We start from the raw sequence: 24,025 nt of genomic DNA, 5'->3' as shown, positions 1-24,025 counted from the left end.
CCAGTAATTTTCCAACACTGAATCCCAAACCCGCCATTTGGTGAGCATTGAACTACCAATGCTTCTTTTCATGGGTCAGGGCATTGAAACCGCTGTTGCTGGCTTGGAAAAGAGGACACCCCACAGTGTCTACTATTTGCTCAAATACTTTCACATTTTTCCCCTCTCTTTTTTATCCCCTGGGGTGAAAACTTGCAGACAATAACCTTGTCGCCTGTCACGTTCCAGTATAAAATGTGCTGCTCGCAGACAGATATTCTTGAACCAACCCGAGCCTCTAACCTTGCCCTCTTCTGCATTTTCATGTTGTGAGCTGGGAGGTTACCTCACAATGTGGTTTTGTATATTAAATGGAATCGCTTATGTTCTCATTTGAAATTCTAGTGCCTTGTGCTTAAATTTTTGACTTGAACACACTAGGTCTACTTGGTTAAAATACATATTTGTATTTTTACTTAGTTATTACAGAAAAGAAGTGGTTTCCGCACATGTTGAGTTAGGCATAAAATGCCCTGAGCATGAGATTAAGCCCTTTCTGAAACACAGACAAATGCACGTGAAGGTTTAGCTATCCTTTGAATTACCTTTTCCTTTCTGATTTCTCCTGTCACTGAATGCAAACCGTCATTTCATAGCTTAGTTCAAGGAGATGGGCAAAATGGAACTTCTAGAAATAGAAGTTCTTTCTTTCATGCTTTCACTCTTTGATACACAGGAGTCTTAGACTGGGGGCCAGCCCCTCAATGAAAAATACGTCTAACAAGTTTCGTTATTTAGATCCAGTGAAGACTGGCGGGAAAAATAAACCAGATACTTAACTGGAGTGAAATTTGCCAAACACGTTCCGACTCAGCACTCTGAAATATCTGAGGTTTGAAACTGGTTTTGTTGGTATGTTTTTCAGTGATTATCTGTCAGGGGAAGGAACTTGTGAGGAGGAATTAAGAATTAGTATGGTTCATCTCAAAGAGAGTCCATTTGTGAGAAAGTGACAGTAAAATCTACTTTTATTGTACCAAATTGTGACTTTTACCAATCTCATTCATTTTAGTTTACTGAAAACAACAAGGAAATAACCACAGCAGCAAAACTAGTCGCTCAAGTTTTGTAATCACGTTCTTTAATCCACTTCTTTCGTTTCTAATTCAAGCTGCATATTTGGAAACAATGTCATGGGAAAGAAAAATGGAAATTAAAGAGATGATTAATTAGACATTTAAAAATATCTAGAATTCCTATTTCAGTGTTCATTCTATTTTAACGTCTGGAGTCACAGTGTTCATTTGGTTTTTTTTCAACATTTTATTGTGGACATTTTCAAAATACAGACAAGGTGAAAGAATTGTACAGTGCACACCCATGTACCCACCACCTAAATTCTACAATTAGCTTTTCCCTTATTTGTTTTAGTATAAAGCAATCCATTTATCCATGAGCTGTGGACAGTATCCATGAGCTGTGGACATGAGCTGTGGACATCAGTACTCCCCCCAAAACACTTCAGCCTGCACGCCATTAACTAGAGTTCAGTTTTTGTTTGCCAGTGAGTTGGTTTTAAACAAACATACTTTATTTTTGCCCTATATTTTGAGGCTCTCTACTGACATTATGCCTTTTCCAGACTTTCTTATCTTCTTTTTGCTATTTCTTCTCTTTCCCCAGTTGTCCTCATCTCTTTTTTTCCTTACTCTTTGTTAACTCCAGTTTCATTCCTCTTTTTTAGGAACAGTCGAATGTTTCTAAACATTCAGGTCGAATGCTATATAGGTCACGGCCAAGGACGGACATGTGTCTACTAAGGATGACAAAGTTTACAGGCAGCTACGGGGAATTTGAGAGTCAGGTGCTGGTCAAATGTGACCGTGCTTTGTTGAAATAGTCAAAGTAGACCCTGACGCCTCTCATCCCATAATGAAAGTGGTTTGCTTGGAAGACAAAATGCCTTTCCCAGGCTTGCAAGCCTTTGAAATTTAAGTATAGGCTTGTATTTAGCGTCTGAATCCAACAGCAATTTTTTGGTGGTTTCTCTCCTATGTTGCTGATGTGTGTGTGCCTCTGTGTGGGAGCACATGCATTGTGTGTTGTTTCTGTGTGCGTGTCTCGCCGTCACATTTAGGGCCCCTGTGACCTACAATTCAACATGGGGTTTGTCACCAAGCCTCTTTAGACTGTCAGCTTCACTGGTGCCATTTTTTTAAAGTTTGTTTTGTTCCTTATGCTAATAAAGCTGGTCTCTGCTTCAATCAAAGCATATTATCTCTCCCTTCCCCCCCCCCCCCCCCCGTAAGTAAGGCAGCAATCTGTTCTGTTTAAATGCCTCATCATCTTCGCTCTCCTCATCGCTGTTTCCCTAGATTTTCAAGATTGTTGACTATTATGTAACAGATGGCCCGACAGACCTCCGACTCTTTGCGATGTTGGCCAGCTTGGCTCAGAAAAATCGCAGCACTGGAGTGAATTTTCCCAGGCATGGGACGCTCATGAATTTTAACTCCTCTGCAACAAAGGAATTCAAAGGGGGTAAGAGCCAATCTATCAGGAGCCGAGGCAATTAAAAGATGTAGGTTGGCATTCTGCTGCAGAGGATTCCCTTCTTGGGTTCAGAATATTTAGACTAGATTAGGTCAGCCTGGTTTCCATTCATTGCTGCCCTGCCACAAGCATGAAAACAATGAAATGACGCAAAAACAGAAGCCAGGGGGTTTTTAGCCTTTAATGATAAAATGTTTGTATTGTTGGATAAGAGTACCCTGGGGGAAGGGACAGAGGGGCCATAGACAAGATCCCACCTGATCTTCCCAAGGACAACTCCGTTAACAACCGGAAGACACCACCTTTACTGTCTTGGATTCTCCTCCCAAGGCCTTGGTTTTAGGTATTTTAGCCACCAGGAGGTTGGGCTTAGAGCCCACGTTGCTTGTACTTTGACGATTATTTCAGGGTGTAAAGATAGACCTGCAGAGTAATGAGATGAGGAAATGGGGTGGTAGTTATTTGTCTGTTTTAACTTTAAAAGTACAGGAATGGGGCTTCCCTGGTGGCGCGGTGGTTGAGAGTCCACCTGCCGATGCAGGGGACGCGGGTTCGTGCCCCAGTCCGGGAAGATCCCACATGCCACAGAGCGGCTGGCCCCGTGAGCCATGGCCGCTGAGCCTGCGCGTCCGGAGCCTGTGCTCCGCAACAGGAGAGGCCACAACAGTGAGAGGCCCGCGTACCACAAAAAACAAAAAACAAAACAAAACAAAAAACAATATCACCACCACCACTCACCAGAACTCCCACTCAAATGACTGAAGCTGTTCAATTCTCTGAGAAAAATCTTTAGAGGGGAGTCTTTCTGGATTGAGTTTCTTATAGATTTCTACTGAGAAAACAAGATGAGAATGAGCAGAAATAGTACACGTAATTCAAAGAATCTTGGATATTCAAAATATAATATGGGGCTCTAACTAAACCACAGATGATTTGATTAGCATCCTCAAGGGGAAAATCTGACAAGCTATACTCTGTGAAAGTAAGTGAAAATGGATACTTCCCAAATCATGGCTTTTGGATTGGATTATAATTTGGGGCTGAAAAGGATGCGTTTTAAAGATAATTTTGATTAGAGAAATATAGTAAATGTATAACTCTTAACAAGTTCAATGCCAAGACTAATCATATTCATACATCAGATTTTGTATGTTTTCCCAAAGAATTCAAAACCTTCTCTTTCTTTGTGAATTTTTCAAGGACACCAAATAATTCATCAATGCCTCACAATAACTTCTAACTCAGGAAAGTTTATCCTCCCCTAGTAATAGATGGAATACTGCAGCCTAAGTTCCACTTTTTTTTTTTTTTTTTTGTGGTACGCGGGCCTCTCACTGCTGTGGCCTCTCCCGTTGCAGGGCACAGGCTCCGGACGCGCAGGCTCAGCGGCCATGGCTCACGGGCCCAGCCGCTCTGTGGCATGTGGGATCTTCCCATACCGGGGCACGAACCCGCGTCCCCTGCATTGGCAGGCGGACTCTCAACCACTGCGCCACCAGGGAAGCCCCTAAGTTCCACTTTTATCAGTTTTGTTATGCTGTATGCTGTCACCATACCTCCCACTAGCACACTCTCCAACACCTACTCTGGGTACCTGTGTGGGCAGCTGTAAATATCAAGATAGTCAATACAAATTGTTGGATCCTGACATAGCTTCAGAATCAACAAAGAATTGGCAATGCTTGGAAAGCAATGCCACAGTCTATCTAGAAAGGTGCATGGGCAAGGATACCCATGGGGGTGTCTGAGGACAAAATTCTTGTTCTGGCTGTCCCATTAACTAGTTGGTAGCTGTGGGGGAAAATGCAGTGCACCACCCAGATCTCCCTTAGTTTCTAGGGGTTGCAAGCAGCAGCAAAGAGCTTGACACCAGGTCATGCAGCCTTCTGGGAGCAGTCCCCATCCAGTGACCAATCACTGTGAGATAATTAGACCCAGTTCCCTCACACCTATTCAGGGCCATTCTACCTCCAGAGCTCTGCAGCCTTGGGCCAGGCTGTGTTGCCTCTACACTAACTTGACTTCTGCCTCTGTCCACCCCTACTTCCTTCCCCACCTTTTGATCTGCAGCCTGCTCCCTAAGAAATGACCTGAACACTAAGCCCAGCTCACGGTCAGTTTCTGGGAGGATGCAGCATGCAACAGTAACACTGGTCCCAGCCAGCCTCAGTTCCCTTTTCCAACCTATACAGCGACTGCAAGGATCAAATGAGATGGTGCAGTAAAATCTATTTGAAAATCACAATGTAAGTTTTATTTTCCTTTGATTAGAATGATGATTAAAATAAATCTTCACCTGAGCCACCTCGTATGGAATTTGAGAATACAGACTCTGAAGGCAGACAAACGTGGCCTAGAATCACTGCTTTACCACCTATAGCTCTACGACCTTGGCAAAGCGATTTTACCTTATTTCATCTCAGCTCTTCCGCCTGTAAATTGAAGATAATAATGCTGATCATCAAACTGTTTTGCTGATCAGAGGAGACATAATCTTTATAGGGCTTGGCACAGAGGTTTACTGGAGAAAGTGTAGCAATGTTGTTTATATCTGGGGGAAGCAGTTATAAAATGTCAAGGACTCACATGTTTCTGGGAACGAATGCAAATCTCCATGGGATAGGCAGTTTTCCCATAGGAAAAGGATGGGGAAGACATTCAGATTCTAGCTAGTTGGCATCTTTAGTGTTTGTCTGGGGGTTTAGGTGGGTGCTGAGGATGAGAGGCGGGTAAGAGAGAGGAAGAGGTCCACGCACAATATGGAAGAGAGAGGCTGGGTCGAGCAGCTGTAGGTGGTAGCTACTGTCCCCGGGTTATGGCTCAAGAAGTCATTTGGGGCAGGGTGAGTTGGAAGGTCACCTTGTGCCAGAGTTTGGGTTGCAGAACTAAAAGACAAAGATGATTTAGAGTTCTGGAGTGTGGAGTATAGTGAAGACTGGGCTGGTGTGCCCTCTTTAGGAAGGTATGAGTAGAGAAAAACACACCGTAACAGGTGGGAAAGGAGACAATTAAGAAAGAAAGAAAGAAAAGAGAGAAAGAAAGAAAGGAAGGAAGGAAGCAAGAAGGAAAGAAGGAAAGAAAGAACAAAGGAAGGAAGGGAGGGAGGGAAAGAAAGAAAAGGGAGGAACCTTAAACTCTGAGCAAGGTTATCAAAAGGTAGCAAAACAATAATCACTTAGGACGGCTCTGATATGTAGCAGTTGCTAAAGATATACTCTGGTTGTTTGATTTATTGATTGGGAAGAGTGGGGGAGGCGAATGGAATAAACCAATGAAGTATGTTCAAAGAAACCACACGCCGTCTGCTTGGGTTTCTCCTGTCAACTTTCCCATCTTTCATCTCATCTGACTCAGCTCCGGTCAAGGTCCAGGGTCAATAGGCCCTGATGCCACTCCACTCCAGGTAACATGAAACACTGGAATCACGTACAAAGTCTGAAAAACCAATAGTTGTTCTTCCCATATCTGTCCGTGATGTCTTTTCCTGTGGTCCCAAGCACTCTCCTGGGCCTTGCATCAGCATTCTTTCTCTTTCCCCATATTCTTACCCACAGTCCACGACTCTACTGTTGGTGTTTAAGTACAGCTTCCAAGGACATAGCATGCAGTCATGGTGCTTATCAAGGGTCATAGACTAATGCATGAAAGGCCACCCCACTGATCCTGCAGGTCCATTCAGCTCATGTGGTCCTCCCTCTTCCCCCGTTACTCCCTGCAAAACACACCCCAGATTCTGTAGTCAGTCGTCCAACATGACTTACCTAGGCGAAGATGACATTTCTTCCTTCAAGAATGTGTGAAAGGCTATGCTACCCTCCAGCAAACTAGCAATTCATTTGTAGAAATCGTTTCAAGATATATTTTAAATCTTATAGTCTATAAGTCCTATTAGTAGCTAACAATTAGTCCTCCTAATACTAATCATCTGAAAAGACTTAATTGGATGATCAGGATGGTGAGGATAATGATGACGAAAGCAATGACAGTCACTCCTACCAGGCACTGGGGGCTCTATCCATAGCCCTTTTCATACGTTATCAGATTTATACTTCACAACAACTGTGAAAGGTACTATTGTTCCCATTTTACAGATGAAATATCAGGGCTCTGAAAGCTTAATACGTTTGTCGAAGATGACACAGTTAGTAAATAGTTGCAAAAAGTTTAGAACGGTGGTTGGCAAATGGGATGCGTGGTGTGTTTGCTAACTAAAAACAAAACAAAACAAAACAGAAATAGTGAGTTGCAGGATACAAATTTGAACCCACCTGTCTAACCCCAAAGCTGGTGCTCTTTCTGCGACATTACACTGCTCTCAACCTGTACCATGCTGCCCAGGCCGTGGGCTGCCCCGTGCCAAGTGCTGGGGAGGAAGGAGCAGGGGAAAATATAAAGGTTGATGGAAATCAGCAGCCTTTTCTGCTGTCTTCCTCTTTCCCTGGTTTTTTTCTCCTGCTCCTTCCTTCCTCTGTTCCTTGCTCTTGCAAACAGATACCAAGCACTTCTCACACGTCAGTCTCTGGGATAGGCACCTGGGAAACACGGTCCCTCCCCTCAAGGTGCTCCTGGCTCCAGACTTCAGTGGGTTTATAATTTAGTTGGAGAGCTGAGACAAATAGACAGAAAACTATACCAGAATAAAATCAAACGGACAATTGTCTTAAGTGATGTGCTACCCACTAGAAGTGTCATATTAATTCAGAGGACGGAGAGAAAGGTTTGCAAAGAATAAGAGGCAAGCAGAAGGCGACACTTTAAGGGTATTTCCCCCTCCCCCAAATTAGATATTATGGTATGATTTTTTTCTGACTCTAAAAATAATATCGCTTCGTTGCCCAAAACATTTAAACCACAGAAGAATCTAAAGAAGCAAAGAAAAACCAAGCAAAGAATATTCCCCTAAGTACTATAAATAGAAATATATATGTATATATCCCAGGGTTTCTTAGCCTTGGCACGATTGACATTTGACCCAGATAGTTCTTTGTTGAGGTGAGGGCTGTCCTGTGCATTACAGCATATTTAGCAGAATTCCTGACCCCACCCACTAGATGTTAGTATTTCTCCCCTTTCAGTTGTGATAAACAAAAAATATCTTCAGACATGGCCAAAGGTCCGCTATGGGGAGGCAAGATTGCCCCTATGAGATCTCTGACTCTGTCTCTCTCCTTCTCTCTCTCTGTATATACACACGCTTACATGTACATATATACGTATACGTACATACATATGTGGGTGTGTGTACACCCACACACATACATATACACACACACATGTGCATGCACACACACACACATTTTCATTCAAGGCATTTTTCTTTGCAAACAATATACTTCTGTATATCACAAATTAGATTATGCTATGCACATTGTCTGGTACCCCATTTTTGTTTAGGTATCAATATCTAAATAATAATATTGTAGCTGTTTTGCGTTAATATTGCATTTTGTTCCTATACCATATTTACCTAACCATTGCCCTATTTTCACCCACTTAGGTTTTTCCAAATGTTTTCCCAGTGTAAGAAACACTGCAGTGAATATTCTTGTGCATAAATCTTAATGAAAGAAAGTTTCTTTCTGATAAACTCCTAGAAGTGGAATTTCTGGGCTGATGACCTTTCTAAATTTTGCTAATTTTTCTCCAGAAAATAATCATATAATCAAGTAATGCTCCTCTCAAATTTATATGACAATGCTTATCTCTCACCTCATCATTCACAGTGGGCATTAGTAATATTTTAAATCTCTGCCAGTGTGAATGGTAAAACGAATAGTATCACACTGCTAATTTGAATTTGTTGACTATTAGTAAGACTGAATATCTGTTTGCATATTTTAGCAATTTGCATTTCTTGTTTTGGGAATTATATTCCATGTTCGTTAGTTATTTTTATTTGAGTGTTTTCTTTTTTAAAAGTTGATTTATAAGAATTAATATTCTTGCATGCAACAATTTCTCAGTTGTCTTTCAACTTTAGTTATAATTAATATTCTTGCATGCAATAAATTCTCAGTTTATTATGTGTCTTTCAACTTTAGTTATCATTTGTGATGTTGTAAAAGAATTTTTTTCATTCATTGAAGTCATTTAAAGACTCTAAATCATTTATAAAATTCGTAAGTAATCTGTTGTAATTTTATTGAAATCACAGCCTTTGTCGGTAAAAAAGGGATTGAATATTGAAAATTTCATATGGTTTCAATCTGACACTTTAATGTTATTTTTTGGGAGAATTGATATTTTATGATTTTTAGACCAGGAATATTCTATGCCCTTCCATATATTCATGTCTCCTTTTATGTCCCTCAGTAAGGTTGATAGTATATTTTTACACAGAAAAAAAAATTTTTTTTTGACTACTGCATGCAGCTTGTGGATTGTAGTTCCCCGACCAGGAATTGAACCCGGGACCAAGGCAGTGAGAGTGCCAAGTCCTAACCACTGGACCCCCAGGTCCAGAAAAAAATTCTTATACGTTTATTTTCAGTTATTTCACATTTGGTAGTGTTATGAAAGGAATCTTTCAGAAAAAAAAATAACTGTTTTATGGGAAACTAATAGGAGATGGCATTTTTGATCACCTTTCTTAGTCCTTTTTCTCTTTCTCTGTTTATTTTTTTCAATTAATGTCATGGATTTTTCTATAACATCTATAAATGGCAATAAGTTTGCATCTTCCTTTCTAGTATTTAACCTGCCTTCCTGTTCTTGAACCATTACATTGATTATGACTTCCAGAAAGATGCTGATAGTATTTAGTTCTCATAATGGACATTGTTCCTGATGTTAGTAGATGTGAAACTAACATTTAACCACTAGGTGTGATTATTATGACTCTCCGGATAGATAACTTTATTATATTAAGAAGTTACCCATTCCTAGTTACAATGTGGGCTTTTCTCGATTGTTTTAAATCAAGGGTGGGCATTCATCTTTTCCGGGTTCTTTCTAGAGAGGACAGGGAAAAGGCCGGAGCAGTGGGTCTCCCAGCAGGTGGTCATGGCGCCATTTCTTTTCTGCTTTCAATAAACCAACCATCTCTGCGAGGTTTGTCCTATCAGAGCCTGCCTTTTATTTTTATCCAATCTCCTGGGGCAGATGCAGGTAGCAGTGTTGCGTAGACTTCTTCCATGTGCTGCTACCCCAGCCAGGAAACAGCTCCTGCCCTGCTGTAGTCAATTACTGTCACTGCCTTAATAAAGGCATAAACTCTGAAGGTTGACCCAGAGATGCTAGCTTCTTCCTCATATGTTCATTGCAGTGAAGAGAGAGCCCAGACTGTGTGCTCTCCATTTCCAGCCCAGTAACTCTGAGTCAGGGACTTATACCAAGGCCTCTTTCACTACATCCTAAGGTGCTGTTTAGGATGAAGGATCAGGAGTTGACAATGTCTCCGTCCAACACGCTCTCTCATACACCATTTATGGCAAAAATCTGTCCATGTTTCTGGAATAGTGATGACATTATTCTTTAGAATTAACTAAAGACATTCTTTCTTTAGTTTCCAAGTCTCCCCCACCTTTATTTCTATATTGTGTAGGTGGTTTCAATGGGAATTGGGAACGATGGAAGTGATCACTTGTGAACACATTGCCATCTGACCCAGAGGTCCTCATCAGTTGTCAGTTGCCTGTTAATGGTAATTGGCCAACCACTTCTGGTACAAAAGCCATGCTTCCTGATATACAATATGGAAACAAGTGAAAGAGGAATTCAGCTTCCTCTGTCATCTATTAGCCTTTCACCAAGTAATGGGTATCAATTTTTTTTGAATATCAGTTAATTTGCTCTGCTTCCATTCTTGATACATAGTCTTCCTATCGTGGCTGAAAGCCCAAGAGTTCCAACCACTGGCTGGGTATCCTTTGGCAAGTATTTTCTGAACCTTGGCTTCTTCAAGTAAAGCGGAGACAAATTGGCACTTACCTTGAAGTACTGCATGACTTGATACCTGTAAAAGTGTTTTGCACACTCGAGAGCAGCTCTGCCCAGTAGGCATATAATGTGAGACATGAATAGTAGCCATGAGTATAATTTTAAATGTTCTAACAGTTACTGTTTTAAAAATTGAAAAGAATCAGGTGAGATTCATTTTAATAATGTTTTCATATATTTATTTTCAGTTTATCCACTGTTATCATTTCAGCATATAACCAATATGAAAGTTTTTCAAAATGATATTTTATCTTCTTGCTGTTGTCCTAGACCTTTAAACTCCTTCAGCACATCTCAATTCAGATCAGCCACTTTTCAAGTGCCCCATAGCCACATGTGGCTAATGGCTACCGTATCAGGACATAGTTCCAGTGCATTAAACAGGATAATTTTTTTTTTCGCTCCTATACGAATTCTTCCTCAAACTCCTTAATTATTGCTTTGGGATAGGTGGTGGGAGTCTCATTCCTCAGGTCATATCTCTTGCCTATTCTTTCAAATCAGACACCGTCTCTGACCCAGAGCTGGGGCAGCCGTGCCCAGGGTCACCTCAGGATTATCCTGGGGACTGACTTCCTGCCACCTGCCCAAACTGGCTGCCTGCTGTCTGACCCAGTCAGCTGGAGGATCCGAGCAACACTGAAACCTTCTGCACCCCCTGCTCACAGTTACCTGTCTGCACACATTTGCCAGCTGGCTGAACTTGCCCTCAGGTAACCTCCTCCATCGAGGATGGCTGGGGCCCACCAGCGTCACGGAGCAGGTGCTGGCCCCCACAGACTGTGACGAAGTTCCTGCAAACTCCCAGACGGGAACTCCCGATATGCGTCAGTCTCCACCCAAACCCCCGTGAACAACATTTCTGATGAAATATACCCAGAATTTGAGCACTTCCCACCAGTTCACCGCTAACAGCTTGATTCAAACCACCATCGTCTCTTACCTGGGCTCTCGCCGTCGTTTCTTCACTGCTCTTGCCGCCCCACCCTTCCCCTCTTCAGTGCACTCTCCACACAGCAGTCAGAATGAACCAGCGGGGATGCAGGGCAACCCACAGCACTCCTCTGCCCACTCCGTCCAGTGGCTTCCCGCCTCACTCACAGTAAAAAGCCAAGGTCCTCAGATCGGCCTAGAAGAGCCTTTGCGATCTGGCCTGTCACAGCTTCTTCTCAGGACCCATGTCCTCACTTTCTCACTCTGGGCTAGACTTTCTTGTTCGTCCTCACCCTACCAGACAGGCTACCAACTCAGAGCCTTGGCCTCGTGCTCCCCCTTCCTGAACATGCATCCCTAAGATTGCCACACAGCTGGCTCTCTTATGTCCTCCAGGGTTTTTGTCAAATGTTGCCTTATCAGTAACGGTGTTCCTCATAGCCCCATTAAAACTTGCAACCCGCTACCCACACTCTCTATCTCCCTTTTCTGATTTATTTCTTTCCATAGAACTTATCACCATCCAACATTTTCTACATTTTACTTTTATATTTATATATATTTTTACCGTCTGTCGTGCCTTCTCCTATATTCCCAGTGACCTTGTATTCTGGTCTACTCCTGAGTTCCCAGAAGCTTCATAGTGCTTGGCACATAGTAGCTGCTTGATAAAAATATTTGTTGAATCCGTGAATGAATGAACGAGTAAAAATGGTGACTGAAACCTTGCCCTAAATTTCCCTCCCAGATCCCCAAAATGCCCTGATGGACACAAAAAGCCCAGTGTCAGGCATGCTGGTTCTACTTTCTTGTGAACTCTGAAATGCATTTACTGTGAACTCTCCACACGTCACCGCCTGTTCCTTGTTAACAAGGGGTTAGTGGTCACGAATGGAAAGACAGAAGGAAGAGCTGGCAGAATGAAAAAGCAAAGTTGTTTGTACCCCCTTGGCTCACCCGCTTGAGAATTCCAAGCATTTCAAACTGTGGCCATGGTTCTTCCTCCAGCCTGACCCATACTTGGCTCCTTTCACAGAATTTCACGGCAAAAAATTACAATAACTTTTGTGTATAATACCATGGCCACCTTGAGCCGACACTAGGGCTGTACGTACACATACAAAATGAAGTAAAGGATTAAGGCCATTTTTCAGATAACAGAAAACCAGAATCCGTCAAGTAGATGGTTTGTCCAACCTAAAAAGGTTCTAAAATTTCCTCACTTGTCCACTTCACTTTGAAACTACACCTTTAACGGCCAGTTCACATGTTTTCTCAAAAACACAGAAATCTTTCCCACCTCTGTTAGGTAAGGTAATTTCCATCTAAATTTCCCTATACAAATGTTAAAGTGCTTGTGTTACTAGTTTCCCACAGAGTTGAAATACAGATGACTTGGGCTACAAAATATAGTCATGTAGATATCAGAGTCAGAAAAACGTCAAATCCGAACCCTTGGGGAGTAGAAATTCTTGAACACCTGGGGCATTTGAATCAGACTTCACACTCGAGAAATACCTAAGGATCTGACTTCTTTTGGGTCCATGGGAAATGGCAGCATGCTTGCTGGGGCAGCCTGCCAACCCTGGCCCACTGAGTCAAATCCCAGAGCCACCCTTCTCTCCTCCCTGCCTGCCCACCTGGTCTGTCTGTTCCCCCCGGCCACATGGCACAGAAGTCCTGCGGACTAAGGACATCCCTTATTGCATGCAGCTCAGTATTCTCGGATATTATGGGATCTCCAGTGACACAACATTCCTTTGAATGGTGCTCTTCTTGAGACATCACTGCAGCATTCCAAAGGGAAGGTCTTCATTCACCTGGCTGACCAGGGCCACGTCAACTCTCAGTCCTCTCGTAGATTAATTTTTCTTCCCTCTATGGTAAAGAACCACCTTCAGCCATTTCTGAAATTAGAATTAAACTTTCATTTGCATAATTAAGTTCAAGAGTATGTTATTTTCACTTCCTTGAAGATTAATTGGTTATGATCTTGGCCTAAAGATAATAGGTGACATATTCCACTTGTGTTATTTTGATGGACTTCTACTCTATTTTTAAACTTCCACTCCATTACAGATAGAGCATCTTGGAAATTATTTGAAAGCAGTACTTAAACAAATCTGAGTCTCTACCCACTTTAATTGACTTAAGTTTTGGGCCAGATTTGGTGTCCCCAGAAGTTCATGATATTAACCACAGCACAAAGTATTTAATCCACTGACTTTTGGAGCATTTATATTGACTGAAGCTTTTGATATACAATTACTTATGCCGAGAAACCTTTATCCATTCCCTCTGTCAATCCATGAACATTCTACTACTACTTTCTTCAAATCTAGGTTTCTTCTAAGAAGCAATTTAATAATAATTCTATTATAATAATTATTTTATAATAAAAAATTATAGTTATAATAATGCTAATACAATCATTATAATACTATTAATGATTATTATTATAGTTATATTAATCATATAAATATTATAGTAATAATAACAGCATAGGAATAGCTGTCATATAACTTATTTAATTTTCACAAATGACCATGATGTTGGTATTTTTATTATCGCCGTTTTATTGATGAGAAATCTGAGGCATGGAGAAATGAAATTATGTGCCTTAATTCAAACAACTGGTGTATCAAGGCACTGGGACCCCTTCTCTTTCTCACTCTTGCTCTGATGATTCAAATATTCTCACTTCCAGAATGTGCTTGATCACTTTCTACACTAATTGTTCATCCCATCCTTCTGGAAATGATGAACCTACGTATATGTTCTTTCTACTTATTCATCCCACAGATTGACTCTTCAAGACCCACCTCGAGTACCCCTCCTCCATGAGGGCTTTCACAGTGTTCACATGCAGAATCAGCCCCCCCTCCTCAGTGTTCCTAATTATGTCTGAAACGGGCTTCTGTTATTGCACTTATCACATTGTCCCAGAAATGTGCCCCTGTCCCTTGCACTCAGCTTTCCAGCTTTACTTACTCACATCTCTGTCTCCGATGCATGGTACAGTGACCAGGGCATCCGAGGAGCTACACAAAGGATGGTTTTATAAATGAAGCATGTGTTTCCCAGAAACATAGGAAATGACTCTTCTGTGTCTTTTGTCCTTGCCTGCCCTCCCTCTCCTCAGACCTCTAGAGCTGTTGGGTCTCCCCAGTTGATAATTGAGTGAGGTGGCCAATGGCTAATTTCCCCAGAAGCAGAAATAACCCAAGGTTGTACCACCACACCAAGGGTCTTTAGCTAACAGCAAGGTCAAAGGGCAAGTTGGGATTGAGCTGGCAAAAATCTATTGCCTCCCTCTTCCTGTGATGAAGGGTAGTGCTTGGCTTGGGGGTGAAAGATCAGAAATGGTGATGCCATGTATGTACATCCACACACTCATGTATGGGGTCATTCCCTTCAGCTCAATTTGTTTATCTTTCCAGCTAATATTTGTTAAATGTCTTCTGTATTCCATGTGTTGGACTAGGTGCTGGGAATACAATTTGTACAAATAGTAGAGAAGTCAGATAATGGTCCCTGCCCTGATGGAGTGTACAGCTGACCGGAGAGACATGAACATTGATTGCATTCTCTGAAGAGTTATTCAGATCTGTCAGATCCTGATTCCTCATCACTTACTGGCCAGTTACCTCCACACTCCTCTCTGCCACCACAGTCTGTGCCCTAGGCTCTTGCCCCAGGCTCAGGACCATAGATGAACAACCACATTTAGTGCCTCGGCTGCACCTCAGTGGCACAAAAAAATGGGAAAGGAAACTATGTTCATAGCTGATAACCAATATTTACTGAGTGGTTATCACACACCAGGCCTTATGCTTCATGTATTATTTAATGATCACAGTGACCACTGAGGTAGATGCTGTTGTTAAGCCTGTTTTAATAACAGGAATTGCTGATGACATTTAGAGAGGTTAAGGAACCTGCCCAAGATTAAACAGCTAGTAAATGAACTCTGGAGTTATGAAAACACTAGCGCTTTACTGTCATAAATTTATGCCCCCAAATTAAACATTTTAGGATACCAAAGTATTTAATTCTGCACTTTCCTTTCTGATTTATAACGTATAAAGCATTTATAAATAATGTATTTTAATCTTTACGGTAATAATAGAAAGAAGCTATTTGAGCTTCATCTGATAGAGAAGGAACCTGAACCTTAAGTTTTCCAAGACTCTGGGGCCAATAAGCTGAGGAGTCAGGGTTTTCATCTGTCGATCCGAGCTCTACCCAGGTTTGCCTTCATAGAACAGCCCACAAGGAAACAAACAACATCCCGGAATCTTTCTATAAATAGACTCCCGGAGAATTAAATTAGACCTTTTGTACTATTACAACTTCTCTTCTATCCATTTGGCGATGATTCTTAAAATATTAAAAGAGTCATTATCAACCACATACGTACAAACCCATCTTAAAGACCAGATGACCTTTAGGTCAACATAAATGGACTACTCTCAGTATTAACCAGAAATAGCCAGTTTTTAAAGGAGAGAAATGGCTGCAGTGACAGAGAATATCAGAGGTCTGGGATTCATGCAGCAGGCACAGCCACGCACTTGCATCACTCTCGTGGGGGCCGTGTGCCGCTGCTCCCACAGCCACTCAGGGTCGAAGGCGAGTCCTGTGCCCAGATTTAGCAAGCTAGGTTGGAAGGCCCGCTGTTCCGGTTACTTAACTCTGAGGTCTTGGTTTCCTCCCCTGCACACGGGGATGATAACAGGGAAGAACACTTGCCTCCTTGGATCGTCATGAGGATTGAACAAGAAAACGTAAACAAAGTACATACCTCATGACTCAGTTTCCCCCTTTTTTTTTTTGCGGTACGCGGTCCTCTCACTGTTGTGGCCTCTCCCCTTGCGGAGCACAGGCTCCGGCCGCGCAGGCCCAGCGGCCATGGCTCACGGGCCCAGCTGCTCCGCGGCATGTGGTATCTTCCCGGACCACGGCACGAACCCGCGTCCCCTGCATCGGCAGGCGGACTCTCAACCACTGCGCCACCAGGGAGAGCCCTCAGTTTCCCCATCTTTAAAATGAGAATTAATAATAATACCAACCTCGGAGGGCTGTTGTGAGGATTAAATGAGTCAATTTGTGTAACGTACTGGGCAAGTTACAACATACGGTGCATGCAATGCAAATGTTAGTTTAAAAAATATAGTTTATCTCATTTTACGTTGGCATTTATAGATTTCTGTTTCTTACATTTTATAACAATTTGGAAATAAATATAATGCATAGGGGGTAAAAAAAGAAAATGTTAGCAAAGAATCAACATACTGAGGAATAAGTAACCTGTATGTGGATGGCAACCATTGTTGAAACCCTGAGACATGGTTTAAGCAAAATTAAGTGCAAAGAGTTATTCTGGATCTGTAACCGCTCCACTGAAATAGTATTTAGAGTTTATAGTTCCCCTGACAATAAGGGCTAAACACTAAAATAGTTGGAGATTATATGGCATTTTGAAAATAAGATGGGGTTAAGAGTTAGGCAAATCTGGATTTGACTCCAGTCTCTGAGTTACTTAAACTCTCTGAACCTCATTATTCTAATCTGTGAAATGAGGATAAAAGTATCTTTCCTGTAGTGAAGACTAGTAAGTACAGAAAGAACCTAATGGGGAGCTCAGCGATGGAGGGGACTGGTTTTGTCGTGTGTACTGTTGAATCCGCAGGGTGTTACCCGGCGGCTCCACGCAGCAAGTGCTTGCTTGTTGAAGTAATGAGAGAACTTCGCTGGCACAGGGTGCGTGCTCAGTGTCTCATCATTATTTTTATTAATAATAATGGTAGGGGTTAGGGCTGAGGCTGTGGAGGGCAGGTCACCATGCCCACAATGTAATGGCACAGCTGGTCTTGGTGGAGGGTCACTATGACATATTGACTACAGCAGGCACCTTATCACCCCAAATTTAAATGTCATCAGGAGGTGAAGGACACCTTTATCAGCACCCCATTTTGACAGTAAAAATCTACTCTGTTTAGCTCTCCTTATCAGCAGGGGCAATGATATGTTCACATATTGATCCATTGCTTCACAAATGTTCTTTTATAACCCAAACTCCAAGTCCAGAGCACCCCATGACTGAAATCCTATTCGTGTTGCTACCTACGTAGATAGCTAGACCAAAAAGCGATAGTTTTTGTAAAACTTGTCCCTGTATTGATGATTTCCATGAGTGAATCCGGTCATGTTTATCAAGAAAACTCAAATGCTGAGGGTAGAATCGGGAGGGGCCCTTATACATTCCCCAAAGCAAGCCTGGGTCTTTGAACTAACTTTTGGGGACAAATATATGTTCTTAGTGAGCACTAGACTGTGTGCCTTAAATTTTTACATTACCAAAACATCTTACTTTCTCATTAAATTATCCAAACAATTCTCAAAGGTGAGTAACATGATTCTGCCCTTACAGATGGGTACCAAGACCAGAATCAGCTGTGAATAAATGACTGACTTCTTGACATGCTCTAAATTAAAATAACATCTACACTGATTTTCCTTTGATGCCCATACAATTTTCTAGGATGCTCTTTTGACTTTATGAGATAAAGGAAATAAAATAGCTTCGATCTCTTAACTTCCAGTAAATAGAGGCTTTGCTAAGCTGTACTTGGGATGGGGGAGGGGCAGATACTCATCATATCACGTTGGAACCTCGATTAGGATACTGAAAGATCTCCAGATTATTTTATAGTCATAATCAAAAAGTAATCCAATGGCTATTGAGGAATCTAGAAGAGATTCCACAACTTGTGTTATTCTGAGATTATTTGGTGCTATGGGATCTTTATAATGAAAAAGGAAACGAGACTGTGAGAGATTAATTTAGAAAGCATTAATTTAGATATTAATGTAAAGATTTCATTCCTTTTTTGTGACCACCCAGAACCAAATACCATTTCCACAGTGTGTTTTTAGTTCTTAGACTTTATCGGTGAGACTGCAGTTCAGTGTACAATTTGTTATCAACAAGGACCCCAAGTACATTGGGGTACAATTATGCCAGGACGCACTCGTTAAATGTTTTGGGGTTCCCTTTCTGCATGATTGACCCTGTACTTGTAGAAAAATAAGTATAACTTACCCTGTAAATTTTCTTGCTTACCCTGGTAAACATAGGGTCATTTCTGCAAACCTCTATCTGATTGATAAATGGCCTGAACGACTTGTCCCAGGGGTGGACATCTCTGCTTTAGGGATAATGGACAAAAAACAGCCAAGGACACGTTTGTAAGTGAGATCCAGACCTTCTGTCCTCAACAGCATTGATTCTGATTGTTCCCAGATTCGTAATATTAACATCATGCTTTGCAGTTGATAAAATGCCTTCGTATCCAAGTCTCCTTTTGTTTTCATCCAGGGAGGCAAATACACAAAGAAACTGAGGGTCAGAGAAAGTAACTGACTTGCCCAAGAGATACCAGTAGGAAGTGGAAGAGTTCAGATCCGTGTTTCTCACACCTGAGTGTGCATCAGTGCTACGTGGAGAGGTTGTTTGCTGGGCCCCAACTCCACAATGTGTGAATCCGCAGATCTGGGTGAGGCCCTAGAACTCGCATGTCTCACAGATTCCCAGGTGTTGCTGGATGCCGCTACTGCGCCAATGACCCCACTTTGAGAACCACCAGATTAAAAGACGAGCCTTCTGATTCCTAAGCCTGGCCTCTTCTCTCTAAGCCACACTTCCCTACAAAGGGCGGCAGCTCCAATTGGCTTTCTCCTCCAGCTCTTTAAAATTCATCTTTCTTTAAAATGTAAAATGCAAAGTTTTATTTGAACAATTCAAACCTTTACAATTGGATATCTTCTACCTTATTAGAATATTTGAACAAAAATGGAAAACACCTGTTTTTTCTACTAGTAGAACAATGACTAATCATGGTTTTAAAGACAATTTAAAGAAAAACTGTGGTTTGACAAGAAAATGTGAACTGTTGAATGTATTGTGGCATTCATATAAATGGCCTCATTTGCTGAAACGAGACATTTAATAAATAAAGGTATAGTCTGGGTGGAATTGGTATTTTCATGCCCCAGACTCTATTACTGTTCCCAAAATGAGACATATTTGAAGGATGCTATAGCATCTAGGAAAAGCCAGTTAGTTTCATTTGAAAAGCAATAGCCTATTCCACATCTTCAGCATGAAACTTCAACTCACTTTATTTATTTATTTATTTTTAACATCTTTATTGGAGTATAATTGCTTTACAATGGTGTGTTAGTTTCTGCTTTATAACAAAGTGAATCAGTTATACATATGTTCCCATATCTCTTCCCTCTTGCGTCTCCCTCCCTCCCACCCTCCCTATCCCACCCCTCTACGTGGTCACAAAGCACTGAGCTGATCTCCCTGTGCTATGCGGCTGCTTCCCACTAGCTAGCTATTTTACGTTTGGCAGTGTATATATGTCCATGCCACTCTCTCACTTTGTCCCAGCTTACCCTTCCCCCTCCCCATATCCTCAAGTCCATTCTCTAGTAGGTCTGTGTCTTTATTCCCGTCTTACCCCTAGGTTCTTCATGACATCTTTTTTTTTTTCTTAAATTCCATATATATGTGTTAGCATACGGTATTTGTCTTTCTCTTTCTGACTTACTTCACTCTGTATGACAGACTCTAGGTCCATCCACCTCACTACAAATAACTCAGTTTCATTTCTTTTTATGGCTGAGTAATATTCCATTGTATATATGTGCCACATCTTCTTTATCCATTCATCCGATGATGGACACTTAGGTTGCTTCCATCTCCTGGCTATTGTAAATAGAGCTGCAATGAACATTTTGGTACATGACTCTTTTTGAATTATGGTTTTCTCAGGGTATATGCCCAGTAGTGGGATTGCTGGGTTGTATGGTAGTTCTATTTGTAGTTTTTTAAGGAACTCCATACTGTTCTCCATAGTGGCTGTATCAATTTACATTCCCACCAACAGTGCAAGAGTGTTCCCTTTTCTCCACACCCTCTCCAGCATTTATTGTTTGTAGATTTTTTGATGATGGCCATTCTGACTGGTGTGAGATGATATCTCATTGTAGTTTTGATTTGCATTTCTCTAATGATTAATGATGTTGAGCATTCTTTCATGTGTTTGTTGGCAATCTGTATATCTTCTTTGGAGAAATGTCTGTTTAGGTCGTCTGCCCATTTTTGGATTGGGTTGTTTGTTTTTTTGATATTGAGCTGCATGGGCTGCTTATAAATTTAGGAGATTAATCCTTTGTCAGTGGCTTCGTTTGCAAATATTTTCTCGCATTCTGAGGGTTGTCTTTTGGTCTTGTTTATGGTTTCCTTTGCTGTGCAAAAGCTTTGAAGTTTCATTAGGTCCCATTTGTTTATTTTTGTTTTTATTTCCATTTCTCTAGGAGGTGGGTCAAAAAGGATCTTGCTGTGATTTATGTCATAGAGTGTTCTGCCTAAGTTTTCCAACTCACTTTAAACCAAGGTCTCAGCCTCAACACGATTGGCGCTTGGGCCAGATCTTTCTTTGTTGGCGTGGGGGAGGGAGAGAGGATGGTCTGTGCATTGTAGGATGTTTAGCAACATCACTGACCTCTATCCACTAGCTTCTCGGAGCACCTCCTTACATTGTGACAACCGAAAATGTCCTCAGACATTACCAAGTGTTCTGAACGAAGACTTTAAGGGGAGGGAATATAAATTAAGTTCCTACTTCATGCTCGAGGCTGGGCAAAGTATTTGCATGTAAGATAATTGGGTTGTTTAAATTAGTGTGGTTATTAGAGAGTTGCTGGAGAGACATCAACCCCAAAACATCTTCTTTTCTTGGGTGCTGTTCCTGAAATCCCACTAAATGTATTTTTTTTTTTTTTTTTTTTTTTTTTGTGGGAGCTGCTAAACACTGCCTGTTTGTTTCTATGAAATTCTTCAAAGGTGCAGGGGCTTCAGAAGTAGTAACGCACTATCACTCATGATTCAATATGACTTCAGTTTAGGGACACTGGATAACCACAGAGAGGCTAGGACAGGAGGGTCCAAAATTTTTTTTAGTTTTGATCATGTTGATACTTGTAAATTGTTTACATTTGTTTCTCTGCTCTATAGTATTTCATGGTGGTATCTTCATGTATCCTCTATTCGTGTATATTCACGTATCCTTTATTAATGGACATGTGTTATTACTCTCCAAAGAGGTTGTAGCAGACTGGGAGATCCTGATTCCAGCATCAAAACCCTATATTGGACACTATCAAATATCTGACATCATTAGGCTTTTTATTTTTACAAACTGGAAGTGTTTATACTCTCTCACTGTTACTTTATTGAATTTTTCTGATTACTACTGGTGATATTATTGGGGTTTTTACTTCCTCTCTGTGAATTATTTACTCATAACCTCTTCTCATTGCAGGGAGCTGGTGATTTGGGATGGATTTTTTTGCCATTTATTTAATAATTAATTGAAATTGTTTATATATTATAAAATTGTCTTTAGCCCTTTAATTTGCATTTTAAAAAATCTGTGGCTTATCTTTTTATTTGTTCATAGTGCCTATTTTTATATAGATATTTAAATTTTAATGTAGTGTCGTTTATAATCAGACTTTTCATTTACTGCTTTTGTGTCTTATTTCTGATATCGTTTATCCAAATATTTTAAAGAAGTTTTTTTTGTTTTTTTCTTCTAAACCTTAAAGTTTTGCATTTCACATCAAGAACTTTAACCTATCTAGAATTGCTTTTTTGTGAAAGGTGTAAGGTGGAGATTTAATTTGGTTTTTTTTCTATAATACAAGTCAAGTGTCCTGGAACCAGATAGGAAATGGTTCTTATTCCCCACACCAATGTGTAATGACACCTCTCTCATATACTAGACGTATAACACACACACACACACACACACACACACACAAAGTCAGCTTGTCTCTGAGTTGTCTATTCTGTTTTATTAGTCTGTTTCTCTACACCTACTACAATATCACCCTGCCTTTATTAATCTGGCTCTATAATAACTCAGTATCTGACCAGGCAGATTTCCCTTCCTAATTCTTCTTCAAAATTGTCTTGATTATTCTTGACTCTTTATTTATCTATATATATTTTAAGATTAGCTTTCTGTCAAGCTCATGAAAAACTCAGAGTTGTAACTAGTTGCATTGAATTTATAGATTTATTAGATGAAAATTGACATTTCTATGATATTAAGTATTCCCGTAACGACATATTTCTCTCTCCAAAGATTATGTTCCCTTATGTACTTCAACACATTTTTATAATTTTCTCCATAGGGTCTTTCACAAACTAGATAACTTATAGTTACTTAGATAGTTACTTAGATTCGTAGATTATTTATATTTACTAATATATTTTGGAAAAAGTTCCTTTTATATTCTGGATATAAGTCTTTTATCAAATATATGCCTTGCAAATATTTTATCTAAGTCTATAGCTAATCCACATTTTTTGGATTGGAACTGCTTACGATCTATACAACGCTAAATAGAAGTCAATAAATGGTATCCTTGATTTATTTCTGATTTTGAAGAGAATGCTTCTATCAGTAATTATAATGTTTGCTTTCAATTTGAGGCATATTATTTCTATCAGATTAAGAAAGATTCTTTCAATTCCTATGTGAAATTTAAAATGTTGATTGCATTGTATTTTGTATATTTTTTCAAATGACCATGTGTTTTTTTTCTCCTTTAATCTGCGCATGTGATAAACTACGTTAACAAATATTTCTAATATTAAATCATCTTTACCCTCCTATGATAAATCCTACATCTAAACACACACACACACACACACACACACACACACACACACACATATACACAGAGTTGGGTTCTACTGACTGGTATTTTATTTATAATTTTTTGCATATATACTCATGAAGAAGATGTGCCTTTTAAGTTTTCTTTCTGATACTGGTTCGTCTGCTTTTGCTGTTAAGAAATTCTTAGCCTCATGAGATGATTTAGGGAGCTTTCCTTCCTTTGTTGTTTTCTGAAAATGTATATAGCACAACAATCGTCTGTTCCTGGAAGATTTGACAGGTCTCTCCAGTAAAATTATGTTGGCCAGTTCTTTTTTATAACAAGGAAAATTTGAATGTAGATCAAATTTATATACTGACTAAATAAATCTGCTCCTGCCTTCTCGGTTTTTTTTTTAGTTAATTATAGTAATTTATATTTGTCTAGACTACTGTTTATTTTAGTAGTTTAAAAAAAATTTATTTGCATTAAGCTGTTTATCACTTTACATTTTTAACTATGTTCTCTGTCTGTACTTATTTGTGCCTTTAAACTTCCAATTTTGTTTATTTCTTCTCTTTTCCAAAATTAGTCATGATGGAGAAATTTTTATTGGCATATAGTTGCTTTACAATGTCATGTTAGCTTCTGCTGCACAACAAAGTGAATCAGTAGAGGTATACATATATCCCCTCTTTTTTGGATTTCCTCCCCATTTAGTTCACCACAGAGCACTGAGTAGAGTTCCCTGTGCTATACAGTAGGTTCTCATTAGTTATCTATTTTATATAGAGTAGTGTGTATATGTCAATCCCAATCTCCCAGTTCATCCCACTCTGCCTTCCCTGCTTGGTATCCATAAGTGTTTTCTCTTCAT

This window comes from Aethalodelphis obliquidens, unplaced genomic scaffold, assembly GCF_003676395.1.
Source record: "Aethalodelphis obliquidens isolate GAN/ISIS:26980383/991018 unplaced genomic scaffold, ASM367639v1 scaffold8, whole genome shotgun sequence".
In the NCBI taxonomy this organism is placed as follows: Eukaryota; Metazoa; Chordata; class Mammalia; order Artiodactyla; family Delphinidae; genus Aethalodelphis; species Aethalodelphis obliquidens.
Note: the sequence above shows the minus strand (reverse complement) of the source record.